Raw genomic sequence first — 17727 nt, 5'->3', positions numbered from 1 at the left:
CAGTCATGGTCATTTCTTTGTCTTCATCCTTCTTGACGTCTCTGCTGAATCTGCGCCTAGTCCTTACTCATTCTACATTTTCACAGAAGGCTGCATTGTCTACATGGTTCTGGGAACAATTGTATCACTGATTCCCAGACAAATAGCTTCAGAATTCTGCCTGAAATTTAAACCTAGATATTTATTCCTGCAAATCAGTAATTTCTTTTAAAATACAAATGCATCCAAGGTGGCTAGAGTAGCCTAAGATTTACACTTAATTGTTAATTATTTCAATTAATTAATTTTTCTCGTATGAGCCTATGAGCTACACTTGAAGGAATGAAGGAATGCTTGTTTTGACGCGTATAGGTGGAAGGAAAGTCATTGAGAACATGTGAGAATCATGCAGGAGGGCTTTGGTCAAATGAAGAGCAGGATGAGGATACCAGAGATGAACCTCATTTTCAACTTTTGTCGAAATTCAACCTTGTCCTCTCCTACTCATTTAGGTATTCCCACCCCCACCCCAGGCTTCTCTCCAGCTTCAGAGGGAAGTCAACTTTCATTCATGAAGGCAGCTTCAAGTAAAAATAAACACAAATTACTTTTTTCTCTCCAACCAAGTCCTGCAGGGTTCTCAGGAGGGAATTCTTGGCTCCTTTACAGGGTCCATCGATCTCAGAGCTACAATTGCGAATACTCAAACTGCAAATTACCTCTGCCTCCCTCTCCTTCCCTATCTTCACCCAAGAGCAACCTGGAGGGGATATTAGCTAGCTCTGCCCAGATTAAAACTTGGGCTCCTTTAAAATCTAACTTCCAAGACCCACCTGTTCTGGAAGGTTCTTTTGAAAGAATAAGACTGAGTCACATGACAGCCTCCCTTTATCTCATATTCCATCACTGGCCCCTACAATAGTAACTTGTGCCCACATTTTGTCCTCTCAGGGAAGTGAGAAAGCTGCTCCCAGCTCTGGCCCTTGGTGAGGAATGACCATATGACCTTGGGGGTAGAGGTCACACTGCTTGCTCACTGTTTCTGCCTGAGACCTGTCTGTATATCAGGGCTTTCAACCCCTTCTGGTTCCAAACGACTGTTCAGAATTTGCAGTTCTAGCAAGTTCCCTGCTGAAAATTCGCATTTCCACCCCAATACACTGAATCAGAATCTACATTTTAACAAGATCCCAGGTGAGTCTTACATATAACTTCCTGGGAACTTGTTAAAAATGCACGTTCTCAGCAGGGGTTCCAGTTAGAACGAATCTGTGTGAAACCCTGCTGTACAGTCTCCTGTCTGATTTTGTTTCCACGCGGCAATAGCTAGGTAAAGGCTCAGGGCCTGAATTCTAGGCCAATGGCTCCCTGCGTCTCCTCTCCGTGTTTGATGGACAATGAGAGTAGACTCAATTCCCTGAAGAGGCCAGTCAGGTGTGCTTGGCAGACCAGATCTCCCTACTCACAGATAGAACCAAGGGATCGGGCTGTGGTTGGTAGAGCCTCCCGCCTAGGTCACAGGTACAAGCCGTGTTCTCTAGTCCATATTGCCATTAGTAAAGCTCCATTTTTACTTCCATTAGACTTCTGTGCCTATTTCTCAACTGATTCTGAACCAGAGGGGAAGAAGGATACGATTGGCTGTTGTCCCTAACGTGTCAACAATGATTCCAGGAGAATTGCTTAGCCTAGAAATCTACTCCTCTGCTTCCCGGTGCCCCCTGAAGACCATGAATCCATTCCTATACTTTTCTTAGTGATCTCACTCCCTATCTCCAGGTCTCACCTTCTCCCGCCCCCATTTGAGGCCTGGTGTTTGTCAACTGTATTTTGCAAGATGTAGAGCACATAGAGTTGGAGCTGAGGATCTAGTCACCCATGAGTTATATCCTCTTCCACTCCTTTTCAGTGTTCCTGATTTGGGACATGCTGTGGATTACTGAGGTATTTGGAATCCTCTAGGATATGCTCAGAAAACCTGGTGGCTTACTGATTAAGAGCTATAGCTGCTAATCAAAAGGTTAGCAGTTCAAATCCACCAGGTACTCCTTGGAAACCCTATGGGACAGTTCTACTCTGTCCTATAGGGTTGCTATGAGTCAGAACTGACTCAGCTGCAATGGGTTTGGTTTTTGAAGGATATGCTCTAAGGGCTATAACCCAAGATATACTTAAGTCTATGTGGTTTATACTGCATGTTGTTGGCGTTACTTGCCGTCGAGTTGATTCTGACTGATAGAAACCCTATGTGACACTGTAGAACTATCCTATAGGATTTTCTAGGCTGTAATCTTTACAGGGAGCCCTGGTGGCACAGTAGTTAAGAGCTCAGCTGCTAACCAAAAGGTCAGCAATTCGAATCCACCAGCTGCTCCTTCGTAAGCCTATGGGGCAGTTCCACTCTGTCCTATAGAGTCACTATGAGTCAGAATTGACTCAACAGCAATGTTTTTTTTTTTAATCTTTATGGAGCTGATCACCAGGTCTGTCTTAGTTATCTAGCGCTGCTATAACAGAAATACCACAAGTAGATGGCTTTAACAAAGAGAAATTTATTTTCTCACAGTCTAGTAGGCTAGAAGTCCAAATTCAGGGCATCAGCTACGGGGAAGGCTTTCTCTCTCTGTCGGGTCTAGAGGAAGGTCCTTCTCATCAATCTTTCCTTGGACTAGGAGCTTCCCTACACAGGAACCCCGGGTCCAAAGGACACACTCTGCTCCCAGTGCTGCTTTCTTGGTGGTAGGAAGTCCTCAACTTTCTGCTTGCTTCCCTTTCCTTTTATCTTTGGTAAGATAAAAGGTGGTACAGGGAAACCCCATTTACATTGTATCAGGGGTATGACCTTAGTAAGGGTGTTACAATCTTGCTCTAATCCTCTTTAACATAATCTAATCTTGCCTCATTTAACACAGGCAGAGATTAGGACTTACAATACGTAGTATAATTACAATCATGAAATGGAGGAGGAGAGCCACACAATACTGGGAATCATGGCCTAACCAAGTCGACACATATTTTTGGGGGGTCACAATTCAATCCACTACAAGGCCTTTTCTCCCGCAGAACCACTGGGACCCTTTGCAGGACCACCAACCCTTTAGTTAGCCAAGCACTTAACTGCTGCACCACCAGGGCTGCCTTTTTTATCCTGCATAGTTAGCACTATTAAGAGAAAAAGTGGAACGTTTTTAAAATCCTTAATATTCTTTAGGAAAAAACGTCTTGGCTAATACTGTAGTATTTATCAATGTCATAAGACTAAATATTTTTATCTTGTAAACACATTTCTGATGTATTACTTTTAATGAAAAATATATTTTTAATTATTCATATTACAAGCGAATTTGGGACAATAACTCTATAATTCAATTACATTGTGAGAGTTTTCTGGCACAAACCACTATTGAACTGTCTCATAAAAAAGCAATGAGAGAAAAAACACATATAATCATTGTTTTTATGACTGGATGGTTGGCTGGCTGGTTGTCATGGCCATATTTCTATTAGAATTATGTTCCATCTGCATATTTTCCACCTATGGTTCAGCTAGATAGACCCATGATAGAAAAGGTCATGTTGAGGACTCAGGCTTAGTAAACTTACAAACAATTCCATTCTACAGATGGACTTGAAAAATTAGTGGTAAGCAAGAACTGAAAACAGTTTCTCAAACATGTACATGCATGGTCACAGCAGCACTATTCACAATAGCCAAAAGGTGGAAACAGCTCAAATGTCCATCAACAGATGAATGGATAAACAAATGTTGGTATATACATACATTTGGTCATGTAAAGGAATCAAGTACTGATGCATGCTACACCAGGAATGAATCTCTTAAACTTATGCTAAGTGAAAGAAGCCAAATACAAAAGTCATATTGTATGATTCCTTTATATGAAATACCCAAAATCATTAAATCCATAGAGACAAAATGCAGATTAATGGTTACCAGGGACAAGGGGGAAGGTGGGATTAGGGAGAAACTTAACGAGAATGAGGTTTCCTTTTGATGTGATGAAATGTTTTGGAACTAGATAGATATAATAGTACCCTGTGAATGTACTAAATGCCACTGAATTATTCACTTTAAAATGTTTTATGTTACATGAATTTCATCTCAATACAAATAAATTAGTGATAAAGCAATTTCAATAGCCCTATTTTGCAGGTGATCTAATGAGTGAAGTTCATTTGCATGACTTGAGGCAACACATATTTAAATAGAAACTACACATCTTCCTAAACTATGTTGCTATAACATACTGCTGTAAGCATTTCAAAGAAAAGGTGTTCTTATATTTCATTCAGAGAGCAAATGCTTAAATATCTGCACGATTCTGAACACATATGAATAGGCAACAATTCTTTTTGTAATTATTTGGAAAAAGGTGTTGCCGAGGCATGAAAGTCATACATACTTAGAGTAACCTTGTAATATTTCCCTTGTTAGAGGTTTCCTCCCACCCCACCAATAACCCAGGGTTGAAAATCTAGCATCTTCTTTTGTCTCCTTCCTTTTTTGTTCTCCCACATCTTGGTACTTTCTAAGTCCATAAATCTTTCCTATTTTTTTATGTGATCTTCCCAGTTGCTGCCTCCTTTTCACCCTTTTGGTCACAACCTTGTCACCCCTTCTAAATGAAGAGACCTCTAACTGAAGTCTTATTCTTAAACCCAGGTAAGGGAGCTCCCTCCCCAGGTCCACTTGCAGTCTTCTGTGGCTATGTCCTCTCCACAAGGCAAGGATACTGCAGAGCTCGGAGACATGCTACTTGGAGTCCAAATCCGTACTTCCAGACCACTATTGTAATAGTATTGTTTGGACCCTAGAATTCCTTGTCCAGACAGTCCTGAGTGTGCTTCCAGAGCCTGTGCAGGGTTTTTCCTGGGGTCCATCTGAGTCGGAATGGACGTGATGGCAATGGGTTTGGATCCTCTGGAGGGTAAACCTTGCAACCACTCTGAGCACCACTAGGCCTAAAGGGTGCCCAAAAGGTGGCTATTTGAAGGGGGTGTGATGTCAGGGGAAGAGAAAGGAGGAGGGCTGTGGGCCAGGGCCTAGAGACTGGTAGAGGGGTTCAGCTCTCACTGTGACATCACATTTTGTGTCGGGATCTGAGAAGTTTAAATTTAAATCTGGTTTTCCAGGTTGTTCTGAAGGTGTATTTGTCAAGGTAGGAGGATAGAACATATTTTATTTAACACCTGGTCAGCTTTATGTACAACTTTTAAATACTTAGATGTATGGTGCATAGGCCTCCCTTTCTACTCGGGCTCTGAGCCCTATATACGTCAGTAGCAGGCCTGCCTAACTGGTCTCCTTACCCTGGGAAAATTTTAAGACAAACATTAGACCTCCAACCCCTAAGAACAAAGGGGAGACATTTGTTATATCTTAGGCTTTGTCCCTTAGAATCTTTGGAAATATGCTTTGAGGTTTTGCCCTGAGCTATTCATTTTGTGTCATTTACAAAGAGGTAAAAAAAAAAAAAAAAAAAGCAGTTAGTTGTAACGACTAGTTACATTAAGTCCATCAACACCTCAAACCAAAAAAACTGTAGAGTCCATGGTCACATTTCTGTTCATTGAGCAAGCTATATGCTAGCAGACAGCAACCAAACCACCAACCACTTCTGTTTGTACGTAACAGGGAGTATTTGTGTAATCCAGTGATGTTGTTGGGTGCCTTTGAGTCAATTTCAACTCATAGCAACCCCGTGTGACGGAGTAGAACTGCCCTATAGAGTTTTCTTGGCTCTTATCTTTACAGGAGCAGATCTCCAGGTCTTCTCCTGCAGAGCTGCCAGATGGGTTTGAACCACCAACCCTTGGGTTACAGCTGAGTGCTTAACTTTCGCAACCAGGGCCCTCAACCACATGTCTGAATAATACTCCATACTGTTCGAAGTACTTCCACACACATAACCTCATTTGTTCTTCACAACTACTCTGTAAGGTCACTAAGGTACAACATCATTCCCATTTTACAGATGAGAAAACAGAGGACTGGAGAAGATAAATTAGTGAACTGACTAAAATTATATAGGTAATAAATGGCATAGTTTTCTAAGGACTGATTCCAAATTTCTGCTTCTAAGAGGTACAGGATCTAGACTTACTAAGACATACACATGTACTTTTTATATTTGGAAAAGCTGCGCTAGGAAAAAGTGTATTTGACTTCCTGTTCTGGTTTGGCACTGACAAATAACATTTCTTAGGGAAATCAACCAAGAGAGGTTAGGCCTCAGTTTCCTCCTCTTTAAGATAAAGGAGTTAATTAAAGTAGATAATCTCTATGGTTTCTTCCAACTCTGTGGCTCTTTTACAGTCTATACCCTAGATTGCTTTCACAAGTCTGAAATTTAGGTAGAGGTTATGTTACACTAATGAGCCTTCATCAAATGGCTCCAGGTGTCCTCCATCCCCTGAAGGTAACAGATCAACCGGCACCAGTTTAATCAGAAGTGAAAAGTGAACACTGGGGGCAAATGGCAAATCAACTGTATTTTTTTGTTGCTATTTCAGGTTTTTTTTTTTTTATTTCCAAACATTTTTGGGGACAAGTCCACAGGGCATTATTTAACAAATTCTGTTCCACAGTACATCGGTTCTAAGAGGTAGTAATAGGATCTCCTTGAAAAGGGAGTTTTTTGGCACTGGGTTAAACGATATCAAACAAGTTTCTTTTGTGCAGACCTTTAGTCTGCATATGGTCACTAATTATTAATCTCCAGAGGAGGATTTCCCATCTCCAGGAACCAGTGATCCTCAGAACATAGTTTTGGGAAACACTGATTGTTGCTAGCATCTCGAAGTTTATCCTAAAAGCAAAGTGGAGCTTTTGATGATGTCTCATATGTGCTAGGAGCCCTGGTGGTTTAATGGTTAAGAGCTTGGCTGCTAATGAAAACGATGGCAGTTTGAATCTACCAGCTGCTCCTTGGAAGCCCTGTGGGGCAGTTCTACTCTGTCTTTTAGGGTCGCTATGAGTCAGAATTGACTCGACGGCAATAGGTATTTGGTTTTTTGGTTTTCTTTTTTTTTCGTATGTACTAAACACGATATGAGATCACGAGACTTTTTTTTTTTTTTTAAATAAACCAAAAGACAAGAATGTTCCTACCTACCTGGCAGTTCTTTAAAAACTTCCTAAGGAAATGATACTTAATGCAATGATCAATCAAATCAATCATGGCAATTGAAGGAATGATGCCGGCTGTCTAAAAATTTTTAATTGCGTTCTTTTGAAGTTGCATTCCGGACTGAATGTGACCCACAGAAAGAAATGTTCTTATGTAATGGTCATATTCTCGTTTTTTATTCCAAACAGCTTCACTCACCTACATTCTTCATTAAATTTAGCTCAGAGTGACTGTTAGCTATTTTTGAAAGGTAAAATCTATCACTATGGCAGATTGTATTTTCCAAATGTACCTGCAATAATCACATTCTATATGCTCTTCTTACAATGAAACTTTGAGCCAGATCATAAAAGTGTCATGCATTTCTGCCTTGCTTTCTTGGGATGCTTGTTCTTGGAACCCAGCTGCCATGCTGTGAGAAAGCGCAAACTAACGTGTGTAGAGACCACCTCGATAGCCAGACATATGAGGGAAAATGTCTCTAGCAGATTTCAGCCTCCAGCCAGCCATGGATTCACCCCAGCCTTCATCCTGGCTGAGGACCCATTCATCAGAGAGCAGAGACATCCCCTCTCTGCCCTGTCAGAATTCCTGACCCACAGAATCTGTGAGCATAATAAAATGGTTAGGTTGTATCATGAAGTTTTGGGGTGATTTGTGAGGCAGCAATAGTAACTAAACAACCACCAAAGGATAAAATTTGCTGCTGCTGAGGAAATTCAAAAGAATGTGCCAACAAAGTTTTATTTTATAAATCTTCAGGATTAAATATTTATAATCCTAGAATCTTGGACCTCTTTATATTGAAGATTTTTGGGTATGTAATCCAATCAGCATTTTAGCATCTGAATTTCCCCAAGAGATATAGTTTCTGGGAAGGATTATCAAAATGTCTGCTTCTAGGAATGACTGACACTGTCTCCTTCCCAACCCCACAGCACCTTCCTACAGAATCAAAGCCTCTTTTCAAATTTACAATCCCTGACAGTGACAGATGATCCAGTAAACAAGGTAAGCACGGGTTTACTTGTGCTTACTAATCTGTAGTGAAATTGTTTGCTACAGATGATCAGATAAGCATTTACCTTGCCTATTGGATAATCTGCCCCTGCACAGTTTAACAGAAAATTTCCAGGGATTTCAAAATCAAAAACCCAACCCAATGCCTAGAAGTAGAGCTCACAAAATCATATAAAAACCTTCAGGGGCAGATGGGTAATAAAAACTAATCAAGTAGAGGCTTGGGGGCCTGGGGAAAATTAGAGGGTCCCAACAAGACCATTGGTGTATGACTTCTAGAGGGAAGCGACCCGGCCCCACCTCCTCATCCAAAATTCTAAAGGAAGACCCCTGGGTCTATTGCAAACCCATCCTTGTGCCAATTCTCTTTTACAAGCTCAAAAGGACACTCAGAGTCCCAAAGTATCCCCAGAATCTGTATTCTTTGGATGTTGAAACAGGGCTTCAAATGTTATTCTCAAGGGAAACACACTAAGCCTGATAGATATGCTGATTCTAGAGGGCAGTCCTAATTAGACCTCTCAGTGAAAATGTAGTCTGAGAACTAGTAATGGGTCATTTGCTACACAGGATCCTATCAAGCTTCCAGGAATAAACTCTTTATTCCTTTATCAGTTCATAAACTTGGCTCAAATTCCTGAGAATTCTGAGCTTCTGGACTGGGAGCTCATCTCCCCCACTGACACATCTGTGTATGCATTCACAGCTTGATGAATAAACAGGCAATTCCTTATTTGTTTATCATTTTTTTAAAAACACAATATCAATCAACTGATTATCAGCTTAATTGTGTCTTCTGCTTTAGACTGGAACCTCCTTTGGGGGACTCCTTGCCTGTCTTATTTACTTTTACATCTCCAGCACTCAGCACCATGTCCTGCACGTAACAAGCACGTAATAAGCGTTGCTTAGTCAATGAATGAACAGTCTCCCACTCATTTAGTCTATACATACACATTAAACACCTACTATAGGGTTGCTGGTGGAGTAGTGGTTAAGTGCTATGGCTGCTAACTAAAGGGTCGGCAGTTCGAATCTGCCAGGCACTCCTTGGAAACTCTATGGGGCAGTTCTACTCTGTCCTATAGGGTAGCTATGAGTCGGAATCGACTCGACGGCACTGGGTTTGTTTGTTATAGGGCCACTGGAGCCCTGGTGGCACAGTGGGTTAAGAGCTGGCTGCTAACAACAAGGTTAGCAATTCGAATCCACCAGCCACTCCTTGGAAACACCATGGGGCAGTTCTACTCAGCCCTAAACAGTTGCTATGAGTTGGAATGACTTGATGACAATGGATTTGGTTTTTGATAATGTGTTAAGTTTTTATCCTAGAAGTGGGCATAATGTGATGAGCAATAGGGACCCACTGTGCCCTCAAGGCATTTACATTGTAGTGGGGGGGAGGGAACAGGAAAAATACCCACGTAAACAAAGGAGCCCTGCTTCCACAACAAGTAAGCATTCAGCTGTTAATGGAAAAGGTTGTTGGTTTGAGCCCACCCGACAGCTCTTTGGGAGAAAGACCTGGCTATCTGCTCCCATAAAGAGTACAGTCTAGGAATGCTGTGGGGCAGTTTTACAGTCACTATTTACTGGGGTTGCTATGAGTTGGAATCCATTAGATATCACCTAACAACTAACAAACTTGATAATTTCAGGTAGTGCTTAGATTATAAAGAAAACAAAACAGCGTACTGTGACGGATTCAGGAAAAAAAAAATCTTACAAAGACTGTGACTTCCTGAGCCAAGCACTGAATGAAGGGGAGCAAGGTATTTCAATAAAGGAGGTGAGATACATGTTTCAGTAGCAGGAACAACCAGCGCAAAGGCCCTGAGGCAGACAGAATTTCTATGCCTTATTTAAGGGACATGGAACAACATTAAGAAGACAGTGCTGCTGAAGCATAGTGAAAGAGGGACACACGAAGGGGAGAAAGAGAAGTTGGCAGAGGCAGAGCAGGGAGGGTCTGGTAAGCCTTGATATTTGATACTGGTAAATCTGGATACTCAGGGGCACAGAGCAGCAAACTGTAACAAGAATCAAAGGAGTTGGTAGGCCCAAGCCTGTCCTTCATGGAACCTAAAATAACATAAATACACAAACAGAAACTTCACTAGTTCCAGCTGCAATCTCCCAGGTGCTCAGTCTTACACTTACCCACCAGGCCTCTGAACTTGAGGACAGCTGACCTCAACGCTGCCTTTCTTTGGAATCTGCTGCCAGCAATACAGCACAGCAGTGACTGGCTGGCAATTCACTCTCTACAGAAATTTGTAATTCTGAGTTTCTGTGGGGCAGATGTCAACCCTTCAATGCAAATGTCAGAGTATTAAGGCTCAGCATCATTATCATTATAAGAATCACAAAGCATGCCAAGTTGCTTTACTGTAGCACAGACAAAACAGACTGCAGTATCAGCGATCGGGCTTTGACAACAAAACTATTTTGGTTAGCCAAGTTGTGGCCATCAAGGCCCCCTCCTCCAACAAGCCATGGCTCCTGGCCTAGTCTGTCTAATTAACTTCTTTCCAGACTCCTCCCTCTGGCAGACTCCACCCTCTGCCTTGCTCTATTTACAGTTGAAGCAGCAGATCTAGTTGCTGCTGCTGCTGCCTCTGTCTATGCACTGTCAGATCCTTGTCTCTCCCTTCTGTGGCAGGGCAAGCTCCTGGCCACAAGCCTGTGTGGACGAGACCTAGTAGGTATGTGTCTGGAGAAATGGGGATGGAAAGGGACACTGGCGGTTAGGAGACAAGAGATGGGAGGGGGCCGCAGGCATGAGGGAGAAGAGTGAGAAGAGGCCAGGCGAGGTGAAGGAGTCAGATAGCCTTGTAATAGGATGAGGTTAGAGAGGTACCTGGAGTATTTAATAAGAAATAAGCGGAGGCTGGATGCAATCTTAGGAAGCTTGAAAGTAAGTTCTATGCATTTTATGTTAAAAGGTCAATGCGAAAAATGATCCTTAACTTGTTTTGTAGCCAATAGCTTGGTCCTTTGGGAGAAAGCAGAATTAGAGCTTTGGTACAAAGTTCCACAATTATAAGAAATATTCTATGTGAAATTCTCAATCAGTAGTAACCATTCTACTACAAAAAGGCCAAGGATTTGGGAATGATAGGTGGCCAGCAAGAGCCTTGAAAGTTAATAAATACTGGGAAAAGGGCTCCAGGTCAGTTGTTAAGACAAATGTGAAATTTCAAAATGCTAAATATACAGCTTGAACGCAATCACAGGATCTGAGAGCTGAAAGAGAATTTAGACATCCTTGGATCTAGAGTGTTCAAAACTGACCCACTTGCTTGGATGTGTTTCGTCTGGTCTGCACAGTGTTCGTGTTTTTTTTTTTTTTTAATTTTAACGTGGAGGCTTTCAGGCGAGAATGCTCAGCTGGCCTTCTGCCCTGGTTGGCCTAATCTTCACCACTCCCTATCACATCACCTCAGCCAACTTCAGTTGGGTTACCTGCTTGGCCCTGGAGACATTTGTGTTTGTGCTTAACTCAAAACTTCATTTTATCTAGCTATGTGTGAACACCCCCAAGTGTCTGTCAGTTTGTCGTACTGTGGAGCTTGAGTGTTGCTGTGATGCTGGAAGCTATGCCACCGGTATTCAGTTACCAGCATGGTAACCCATGGCGGACAGGTTTTAGCTGAGATTCCAGGCTAAGATTAGGAAAAAGGACCCTGCAGCCTTCTTCTGAAAAGAATTAGCCACTGAAAACCTTATGAATAGCAGCAGAACCTTGTCTGATATGGTGGCAGAAGATAAGCCACTCAGGTTGGAAAGCACTCAAGCTTTTGGGACCTTCATTTGCTGATGCCGCACAACTCAAAATGAGAGGAAACAGCTGCAAATATCCATTAATAATCAGAAAAGAGGAAGACCCTCAACGAAATGGATTGACACAGTGGCTGCAACAATGGGCTCAAGCATAACAACGATTGTGAGCATGGCACAGAACCTAGTAGTGTTTTGCTCTGTGGTAGATAGGGTTGCTATGAGTTGGACTTCACGGCAAGGGGTTTGGGTTTTTTTTTTTTAAGAATCAGAATGGACTCAATAGCACCTAACAACGATCTGTGAACAATTGGATAATAGTGTGGTGAATCACCTAAGCGGATAAAGTTAAGAGGCTTGAGGGGATACTGTTCAGACCTCCAGGCACAGAAGGAAAAAAATGCAGTTTTAAATTGGTGCTATTTGGACGTGGGTTTCCAAAAAAGTGGCGGCGGATTTCCAAAAGTGGATTAACAGAAGCTCTTTTTTTTTTTTCCTCTATTCGGTCCCTCAAACTTCGTGAGGTAGATTTTAATTTAACACCCTTACTTGATTAAAAATCCTCCAAAACCTTGAACTCCTTTATAAAGTCAGCCTGATAGGCAAACTCATCTTCATAGGCTCTAGAAGGGTTAGACTGTTCTGGTTAGTCATAATCCTTCAAGCTGCTGTGAGTAGGACGGACCTCTTCCTTCCCTTCCTTTTGTTCATTTGTCATTTTTTCCTATTTACTGCTGTTCTAATTTAATACCATCTTGGAAACTCTATGGGGCAGTTCTACTCTGTCCTATAGGGCCCCTAGGAGTCAGAAGCGACTCAACCGCAATGGTTGCATTTAAAACTCACGGTGGTTTTCCCAGGACAGCTCCATTCTCCTTTCCTCAAGTCCTTGCACAGCATCCCAAATCTGTGATTTCAGCCTCTGGTGACAAGGTTTCTGTGACATGGGTGCAGTATGGATTGGGGACTAGGATTTTCCTGTCTATACAAAGACGAAATTGCTTTCAGTGGCTAACATATGAGAGGCAAATGAATTTAACAAATGTCATTTTGTATTTTTAATGAGCATTTCTCATTTCTCCTTTATATTGCTGAATTATTTTTATTTTTGTGTTTATTATCTGTAAGGGCAAATGAATTCCTATTTTTAGCCAGTGGGTTATAATCATTGTTATCATTTATTTTGATGCTCAATTTTCCCTGATTTGAACAGTGGGGGCCCTTTGAAACTGGTTTCTATTTCCTTTTGAAAGCCCAGTCACTTTTTTGAATATTTTCTTACTATAAGTTCATAATGTACCTTGCTACTCCAGCTCTGCAATAAGTCATTCTTCAAAGAGCTCTGGTCCCTTTTAGTGGGTGATAGTATTAAGAAACCAAGATCTGGGTGCTAGTCATGCTTATTGCTACTGTGGTGTCAATACTTTTCTGCCATTTTGGAAACTACGAGTTCCATACTGATAACTCCAATTCTAGTGTAACTCCATAGGGTTCTTCCTTGCCTTCTACTTTTTGTGTTTCAGCATCAGTGCATTAACTCATTTGCTCAATCCTATGTTGTTTTTTTTTTTTTTATGTAGTATAGAGTCACTATGACTTGGAATCGACATGATGGCAATACTTTTGGTTTGGTTCGGGGTTTGGATAATACTATAAAGTAATTTCAGAATTGCTAGACCCATGCCACTATGAAAAATAAACGTACCAACTGCAGTATAATATTTGTAGTTCTTTTCTTCATAGACTGAGAATATAAATATAGTTCAAGTAATGTGTTCAAGAGCTAATTGAATTAGTTCATTTCCCCCATTCACTCATTTGAAATGAAGTTGGGTTTATTGGTTCATTTATATCCATTTGCATTTAATTATAATTTTTTCTTCCATCCTCTTGGCTTAATTTTATTTTTTGAATATGTAGAACATTAGCTGCTTCTAAAAGGGAAAACTATTAGAAAATGTATACTCAGAGAAGCACCATTCCCTGACCTATCCTTCCCAACCCAATTCCCTTTTACTCCTTGTAGGTAACCACTTTATTTTCTGGTAGATCCTTCATATCTTTCATTTTTGCAAAAATAATGGATATGTGTATGTTTTCTCTTATTTCCTATTAACAAGTTAGCATATGTCTTAGTTTGCTAGTGCTGCCATAACAAAATATACCACAAGAGGGTGACTTTAAGGAACAGAATTTTATTTTTGCACGTTTATGGAGTCTAAACTAAAAAAAGCAAACCCAAGACTGTCAAGTGGATTCCAACTTACAGTGACCCTATAGAACAGAGTAGAACTGCCCCAATAGGGTTTCCAACTCTGTAATCTTTATGGAAGCAAACTGCCACACCTTTCTTCTGTGGAGCCACTGTTGGGCTCCAACCACCAAACTATGGAGGCTAGGAGTCTAAATTTAGGATGAAGGCAGGGTTAGGCTCGCCCCGTCGCCGAGTCGCCCCGTCGCCCCGTCGCCGCGTCGCCCCGTCACCCTAATGAAGAGCTTTGTCTCTTTCCACTCCTGTAGCCCTGGGCTGGCCTTGGCTTGTACTAGATAGTCTCTCACATGGTCTCTTTGTGTTGTTTCTCTCTCTCTCCATGTATATTTTCCTTTTTTATAAAACATCACTCAGAAGGAATTAGGTTTGGGACTCACCCTACTCCTTGCCTATGAAATATAACCTCAGTTATATAACAAAAGGAAAACCCTTCACAGGTACCACCAAAAACCCATGGGCATCGAGTCCGACTCATAGAGACCCCAGAGGGTTTCCAACGCCGTAAATCTTGTAGGAAAGCAGACCACCAAATCATTCTCAGAGCTACCGGTGGTTTCAAATCATTGGACATTTTGGTTAGCAGTCGATTGCTTTAACCACTGTGTCACCAGGGCTCCTTACAGGTATAGAGTTTAGAATTTCAATGTATGTTTTTTGGGGGACACAATTCAATCCATAATAGCATACTATAGATACTATTTTGCATTTTGTCTCCTCTTAACGGCACTGGGTTGGGTTAATATATCCTGGAAGTCACAACAAATTAGTTCATAAGACGTTTCTTTTGTTTGTTTGTTTGTTTTTACAGCTGCATAGTACTCCGTTGTGTATATGTACCATATTTTATTCAACAGTTTCCTATTGTGTAATTAATAATCTTGTACATATGCATTTTTATATTCTTGGGGGGAGAGCGAATCTTCAAGTAAATTCCCAGGAGTGGAATTTCTGGTTAAAGTTTAAACACATGTTTAGTTTCCAAGGAGCGCCTGGCGGATTCAAACTGCCGACCCTTTGGTTAGCAGCCATAGTACTTAACCACTACACCGCCAGATTTCCTTTAGTTTTGTTAGAGATTGCAAATTCCTTTTATAAGGGTTCTACCATTTTCCATTCCCACCAGCAATGTATAAGAGTGTGTGTTTCTTCACAGCGGTGCCAACAGACTATATCATCATTTTGTCAATCTTGTGGGAGAGAAATGGTATCTCAATGTGTTAATTTGCATTTCTCTTGTTATGACTGCAGTTGAACATTTTTTAAGGGGTTTTTGGCATTTTCACTCTAAAACTTGATCAGTATACAAACCATCCCATAATCACTGTAACAAACATCTCCATCACTCCTAAAAGTTTTCCTGTGTCACTTTTGTAATTTATCCATATTTCTTTCCACCCCCAGGGAAACACTGATCTGCTTTTTGTCACTACAGATTAGTTTGCATTTTCTAGACTCTTGTATGAATGGAATAGTGCAATATGTACTCTTTGTCTGGCTTCTTTCAGCATAATTTTGAGATTCATCTATGTCGTTGTGTGTATTGGCAGTTTGCTCCTTTTCATTACTAATATTCCATTGTGTAGTAAACCACATTTTGTTTATCCATTTACCTGATAATAGACATTTGGATTCTTTCCAATCTGAAGTTGTTACAAATAAAGCTGTTGTGAACATTTGTGTACAAGTCTCTCTTTTTGTTGACATATATTTTTATTTCCCTTGGGTAAATACCTAGAAGAAAAATGGCTTATTATGACTGAAATTGAACATCTTTTAAATACCATTTTTCTTTCTTTTGTGATTGGTCATATCTTTTGCGCTTTTTTAAATTAAAGTTCTTTATTAGGAGTATATACCTTTATCATGCATATCTATGTATATAAAACAAATATTCTTCCCCAATTTGTTATTCATATATTAATTTTGCTTAAGATTTTGTTATATGTAAAAGTTTATATTTTTATGTAGTCAAATTTACCTGTCTTTTCTTTAATTGCACCTGGATTTTTAACTATAGTTAGAAATCCTTCCTCTATACCTAGATTATAGAGAAATTCACCAATGTTTTCTAGTATTAGTATGGTTTGATTTTTTACCTTTAGATTCCTGACTCATTTGAAGTTTATTCTTGTGTGTGGTGTGAAGAAAAGATCTAATTTTTCTTTTTCTAAATGACTATCCAGTTACATAAAAATATTAAAAGTCCATTTTTTCCCCAGATTTGAAAAATCGCCTTTATCATATAATCGCCTTTATCATGTATTCTGTCTCCATGTATATTGGGGGCTATTCTGAATGTTCCATTCTTTTCCATTGGTCGGTCTGTTTAATTCATGACTCAGCACTTTCGTTGTAGGTTTTAATTCTTGGTAGGACTGGTCATCCTCTCAGTGATCTTGCTTTTCAAATTTTCTAGCTATTCTTGCACGTTTATTTTTCTTTGTAAGCTTTAATATCAACCTGTTTAGCCCCCCCCCCAAAAAAACTTGTCATTGAGATCATGTTAAATTTATAAGTTAACTTAGAGAGAACTGACATTGATGATGATGGTGATGATAATTAAATATCCTAACCAAGAGCAAGGGGTGTCCTTCCAATTGTTAGACAAATATATATTTGTTTGAGATAAATATATCCAAAAGCTCAACCAGCGATTACTTCCATAAGACAGGTAAAAACAAGAAATCATATCTTTCTTTCCAATAAAAGAAAGCAACAGTTTTAAAACAGTAGTACATTGCTTAATTGTGTTCAGGAATTATAAGCATCTTGGTTTGCAGCATTCAAGCTTGTTAGGTGTCACTTCCTTGAGTGTGCTCTGCGTAAATAGGAAGGGTAGTGGCTTCTGGTTATATATAGTAAGCCTAGTCACTCTAAGGTTTTTGTTTTTGTTTTTTTGAAGGTGTCCTTGATAGTTTCAAGAATCTGAAAGCTGTGGACTCTTTCCCCAAATACAGACTCACAATATTTTTCATAGGGGAGGAGGGATCAAAGACCTTCTGAAGCCAGTTCTTGGGTCCTAGTTTTGAAACCCTGCTCACAGGGTTATATATTACAGGTTTACAAACCTAGAGCTGATTGGTCAATATTCCAGGTTTGGACACTTTTTTTACACACTGACATTAATACATATTATTCATCTTGCCTTATTTCTTCTGAGGGATTTATAAAATTTGTTTCTGAGAAAATTCTAATTTGGCATGTAAAACCTCACCAAGAAGATCATTAAGCTATCCCTATGGAAGTTCTAGAAAAGAGAATAAGTAACTACTTCCTTCACTGGTAGTTAAATTGCTCTTCTATTCCATGTTGAAATCTAAAAGTTGTATTCTAAAGAATGTGTACATAGAGAATAAAGTACTTGAAGCTACACCCATACATACTAAGCATTAGCAATGAAGAGGAAGCTGTCTTTTGGGATGCCCCACGTGTAGTGTTTAATCTCCTTCAGGTTTGGAAATCTCACCCTACAGCTGACAATTCTAGGAGACAAAGGCAAGAGGGCACATGACAGAGAATTGCTGATGA

General features: G+C 40.3%; 2 protein-coding genes across 2 annotated transcripts in view; both read left to right on the top strand.

Moving 5' to 3' along the window:
* Nucleotides 1–17727, top strand: part of LOC126086768 (uncharacterized) — a 1076998-nt gene that overhangs the window by 906941 nt on the left and 152330 nt on the right. The window lies entirely within an intron of this gene.
* Nucleotides 10828–17727, top strand: part of ATOSA (atos homolog A) — a 202739-nt gene continuing 195839 nt past the window's right edge. The window contains exon 1 of the mRNA XM_049903410.1: nt 10828–10852. The gene's annotated coding sequence lies outside the window, so the exon portion shown is untranslated. The remainder of the gene's footprint in view (nt 10853–17727) is intronic.

Source organism: Elephas maximus, chromosome 12, assembly GCF_024166365.1.
Source record: "Elephas maximus indicus isolate mEleMax1 chromosome 12, mEleMax1 primary haplotype, whole genome shotgun sequence".
Classification (NCBI taxonomy): Eukaryota; Metazoa; Chordata; class Mammalia; order Proboscidea; family Elephantidae; genus Elephas; species Elephas maximus.
This window is presented reverse-complemented; position numbering and strand designations above follow the sequence as displayed.